At 35.6% G+C, this 5595-nt stretch overlaps 1 protein-coding gene across 1 annotated transcript in view; it reads left to right on the top strand.

Moving 5' to 3' along the window:
* Nucleotides 1-4519: 4519 nt before the first annotated feature.
* Nucleotides 4520-5595, top strand: part of IFI44L (interferon induced protein 44 like) — a 29565-nt gene continuing 28489 nt past the window's right edge. Inside the window, 1 exon segment of the mRNA XM_008071348.2 lies at nucleotides 4520-4642. The gene's annotated coding sequence lies outside the window, so the exon portion shown is untranslated.

Here is a 5595-nt window from a genome sequence, read left to right as displayed (position 1 = left end):
TAGAATTACTGTGTGTGTGTGTGTGTATGTGTGTGTGTGTGTGTTTCTTCTGATTGTATCCAGGTTAAAATAACATCTTTAAAAATTATTTTATTGTGCAAAGAACAGTTAGCATCACGTCTACTCTTTCAAAAGCATTTCAAGTGTACAATACAGTATTACTGTCTATAGGCCCAATATTGTACAGAAAACCTGTAGAACTTATTCATCTTGAATGACTGCAATTTTATACCTGTTGATTAATAACTTCTGCTTTCTTCCTCCTCTGAACCCCTGGCACTTTTCTCTTCTTTGTCTCTGAGTTTGACTTAATACCTCATGTAAGTGGAACCCTGCCATGGTTTTTGTCTTTCTGTGAATGGCTTATTTCACTTAGTATAATGTCCTCAAAGTTTGTTTATGTGGTTGCAGAATTTTCTTCTTTTTTAAGGCTAAATAATATTCCATTTTATGTATATGTACATTTTTAAAATCCTTTCATCAGTAGATGGACATTTAGGTTGTTTCTACATTTTTGCTGTTGTGAATAGTGTCGCAATGTGCATGGGAGTGCTAATAACTATTCAAGACCTGATTTCAATGATTTTGGAATACATACCCAGAAGTAGAATTTCTGGGTCAAATGGTATTTCTGTTTTTAGTGTTAAGAGAATTCTCCATACTGTTTTCCATTGTGACTGTATCATTTTGCACTTCCATTAACATTGTACAAGGGTTTCCATTTCTCCACGTATTGCCATTATTTGTCACTTGCCTTTTTTTTTTTTTTTTTTTAATAATGGCCATCCTAACAAATGGAAAGTGATATATTACTGTGGTTTTTATTTCCTTTTCCCCAATTATTAGTGGTGTTGAGTATCTCTTCATATACCTGTTGGCCATTTATATGTGTTCTTTGGGGAAAAAAATCAATTCTAGTTCTTTGTCCATTTTGAAATCTGGTATAACATCTTTATAATAAAGTCTTCCAATCTAGAAACGTGGTATATGTTCCCATTTACTTAGTTTTGTTTTTGTATCTCACTTGATAAATTTATTACCAAGTTTTTAAGTATATTGAGTTTATCATAAGTAGTATCTTTAATATTTTGTTATTAATTAAGTGGTTCTCATATAGTAATTTAATTAATTTTTGACTGTTTCTCTTTGATCCACTGAACTTGCTAAATGTAGATATTAAGGCAAATGGTATGCCTGTATATTCTTCCATATTTTCTACATATACTATGATGTCTATGCAAATAGCTAGTTTTGTTTTTTCTTTTCTAAATCTTGTGCCTTTTATTTTTGTATCTTAACCTGTTGCTTGACTAGATCGAAGACCTCTAGGACAACGTTGAATAGAATGAATAATGGAAAACACTCTTGCAATGATTTTGTTCAGAATTACACCATTAAGTATGATGTATACTATAGGTATTTATTTATTTACATAATATACTGTCTATCAGATTAAAAGTTTCTTCTATTCCTCGTTTGTTAGGGGCTTTTATTTTTTGTAAATCACAAATCGGTGTCAAATTTTATCATATACAGATGCTCCTTGTTTTTTGATGGGGTGACGTACCAATAAACCCATGGTAATTTGAAAATAGTATAAGTGAAAAGTGCAATTTTGACTTACAATATTTTCTTTCTAAAGAATATTTTCTTTTAAAGATGTGGGATACAATTCAGGATTAGGTATACAAGTGGACACTGTACAGGTAAAGTTTGAGCCTCCCTTTGGTCCCTACTTTGCCTGGTTTGAGATCAGGTACCCTGATTAATATTGTGTCCTCATCCCCACCCTCGTGGTATCCCACTATTGCCAATCCCTTTCTTATAGGATTATGGTAAATGTACTTGTGACATTTTCAATTTACCATGTGTTTATCTGGTTGCAACCCCATTGCAGGCTGAGAAGCATGCTCAACGCATATTGTTCTTGAACTATCACAAAGTCAAGAAGTGGTAAGATGAGCCATCGTCACTTGGGGACTATCTGTATTTTCTCTTTGTGTTAGCATTATCACATTATTTTAAAATCACTTTTGGTTATTAGTGTGTCAAAATACATTGTTTTTCTAACAAAAAACACCTCTACGTTACTGCAGTGTAGCCATTGGGATGTACTGTCCTTTTCATTTATTGCTAGATTCAATTCGTTAGTACTGTTTAATATACTTGCACATATGTTCATATTGGTTTGTAGTTTTTCTTTCTTGTCTTATAGTGTCACTGTCAATCATTCTTATAAGTTAACCTGATCTGAGGAGTTGGAAGGTTCTTGAAGGTTTTTTGAAGTTTGATATTCCTTATTCCTCTAATATTTAGAAGAATTCACCAGCAAAGTCACCTGGGTTGGGGGCTTTCTTTGTGAGAAGCTTGTTCTTTATTTGCAGTAATTTTACACTTACAGAAGTGTTGCAAACATAGTCCAGAAAGTTTTTCATATATCCTCGACCTAGTTTTACTTAATATTGACATTTCTTATAGCCATGGAATGATCAAAACCAGGATATTAATACATGGTATCATATGACTAGCCAGATTACTGACCACGTTAAATCTTATCAGTGTTTCTATAAGTGTCCTTTGTCGGTCCTAGGATCCATTTAAGATTCCTCATCTCTACAATAAATCAAAAATTAACCAGGCGTGGTAACACACACCTGTAGTTCCTGCTACTTGGAAGACTGAGGTGAAAGGATTGCTTGAGCCCAGCAGGTTGACTCTGGGGTGGCTGTGAGCATGTCACTATACTCCAGCCTGGGCGACAGAGTGAGACTCCAGTTAAAAAAAAATTCCACATTGTATTTAGTGGTCTTCTTAGACTGCCCCAGTAGGTGATAATTCCTTGGTCTTTCGATTATTTATTTATTTATATCAGTATAGATATTTATTTTATCCCACAGGCTCTAATCCAAAATAATCATTATTTATTGGCTTTTCCTGAATTGTTCCTTTTGTGACCCTTCTGTGTCTTTCGACACACTCCCATTGGTTTTTTCTAGCATCTCTTACTTTGGCACCAAGAGATATCCCAGGTTGAGCTTGGTTTTCTTTCTCTGCACCTGGAGTCAGACAGTGCTTCAAGGAGTCTTGATTCCTGTTTTTGGAGACAGATATGACACCAGAGCTGGCCAACTCCCTGAGTGAGACAGCCTGAGCATAGAATTCACCAAGTCATGCTGGTCTCCTGAGCCTTGGAAACGGAGTCATAATACATTTGAGTTGCTTAAAACTCTGTGGGTGGTGATAACTTGTTACAAAGCCAGAGTAAACGGATTACAGACCACATTAAATTTCACCAGTGTTTCTACGAGTGTCCTTTGTGAAGTTTGGTATTCTTTATTCCTCTAATATTTAGAAGAATTCACCAGCAAAGTCACCTGGGTTGGGGGCTTTCTTTGTGAGAAGCTTGTTCTTTATTTGCAATAATTTTATACTTACAGATGTGTTGCAAACATAGTGCAGAAAGTTTTCGTATATGCTTGACCCAACTTCACTTAATATTGACATTTCTTATAGCCATAGAATTATCAAAACCAGGATATTAATGCATGGTATTAATTAACTGAGACACTCAGTTCTGATATATCATTCCTCTGTTTTTAGAGTCTCAATAACTTCTCATTGTCTTCATGATAAAATCCAACTTAATTAAAGACGTGTGAGACCTTTTCTGGGCCCCAGTTCCCTCCCCAGCCTCATTGCTTGAGAATCCAATGCTCTCTCTCCATTTCAGACAGACTGAAATGTTTGGATGACCCTGATGACACTGTGCTGTCTCGTTTCCCTTCCTAGCCGTCACTTCATGATTCAGTTTAAACTTCGATTGGCTAGCGAGTCTTTTACCAGTGTCCCAAGAGTGGGTGAGGTGACTGTTCTCACTTGTTTTTCCTCATTGATAGCACTTAGCATAGTCATGTAATTGTCTGTGTACCTGTCTTCCTGGGTACAAAGCACTCTCATTGAAGGCAGTGTTTTTTATCTTACCATTGTCCTTCCCAGGGTCTAGGCCAGTGTTGACTGGGTGAATACATCCATGAGAAAATGAACTGTGCCAGTGCCTAAAGAATTCAGGAAAAGCTGGATCGTAGCCTGCTCTTTCCAACGCAGACAGACTTGGTTTTGACTGCCTGCTAACTCTTCCGTTCTATCAGCAGAATTACTTTGGATACAGTCACTTAAGGTCCTTAAACTTCATTGTTGGACTTTGAGAAATAGGGGTACGAACACTGATTACTGTATGAGGTTGCTCTGATGAGAAATTAGGAAAATGCATGTAGTTACACGGTGCCCCATACATAGTTAAATGCACAGGAAATGTGAGCTCTTAGTTTTACTGCAATTTCTTATTTGTAATTACCAATTCATGTGGGCTACCAGTGAGCCAGTGATCTTTTTCATTTGCTCAGCAGGAATTTTGCTTGCTTGCTTTCTTTTTCTCTCTTTCTGGTGAGGAAAGGAAACTTAACAGCACTTGGCGTGTCCCCAGCTGAGTGTTTGCTATTTTGAGTTTCAGTTTCGTTTCTTTCCTAGAGTCTCAGAAATCACCAATCTCCTAAGAACTTTCTATCTTCAGACTGTGGCTGCTTGATAAATCAGACAGAACAGCTAATCCTCAGCTTAAACCTGATCTAACTCTTAGAAATAGGTAAGTGATTTCTGCTTTTACTGATACATAATAATTGTACATATTTATGGAGTATAGTGACATTTTGATACTTGTATACAATGTGTAATGATCAGATCAAAGTAATTGAGATATCTATCACCTCAATCATTTATTATTTCTCTCTGTTGGAAAGATTCCAAATCTTCTCTTCTAGCTATTAAAAAATATACAATAAATTATTGTCAACTGCAGTTATCCTACTGTGTTATGAACACCAGAACTTATTTCTTCTAGTTGTATTTTTTTCACCCAGTAACCAACCTTTCTTCACCCCTTTGCCCCTACCTTTCCCAGTCTCTGGTGAATGCCATTTTACTCTCTACTTCCACGAGATCAATTTTTTTTTAAAACTCCCACGTATAAGTGAGAACATGACAGGTAAGTGACTTCTTGCCATCCAACGTGTCTTAGCTGTGTGTGAAGCAAATAGCCTGCTTTTTTTTCTTTCTTTTTTTTGAATGATGTTTATTTAAGGCAGTGACACCAAATGCATATTCATAGATCACTATGCTGAAAAAGACATAACACGGAGAAGTGGAAATTTTTTAATACAATTGGGTAGGCTTGATCACCCCCTAGTCATTTTTATTATACCTTTTTTGTATTTTTATTACACTTGATTATTATCCCGATCCAACTATTATTGGATTTTTTCCTACAAGAATGAATTGCACACACATTTATTAAGTCATACTTTCAAGGAACATTGTCCTATTCACCATTATATTCCCAGCCTTTCATATTTGCCTAATAAGTACTCCAAAATTATTTTTATCTTTGCTTTTATTCCTCTGAGACAGATATATTTTTTTTTATAATCAATATTTTTTAGTATGATATTGTGGGGTACAGTTAAGGGTTAGGTATACAAATATGCTTCATTCAGGCACCCTTGTTGATAAGAGGTGTCTCCCCATCCCCAGACAGATATT

The sequence above is a fragment of the Carlito syrichta genome, unplaced genomic scaffold (genome assembly GCF_000164805.1).
Source record: "Carlito syrichta isolate Samal-C Ts95f unplaced genomic scaffold, Tarsius_syrichta-2.0.1 Scaffold314292, whole genome shotgun sequence".
NCBI classification, from domain to species: domain Eukaryota; kingdom Metazoa; phylum Chordata; class Mammalia; order Primates; family Tarsiidae; genus Carlito; species Carlito syrichta.
The sequence above is the reverse complement of the archived record's forward strand: the minus strand, read 5'-3'. Positions and strand labels throughout refer to the sequence as shown.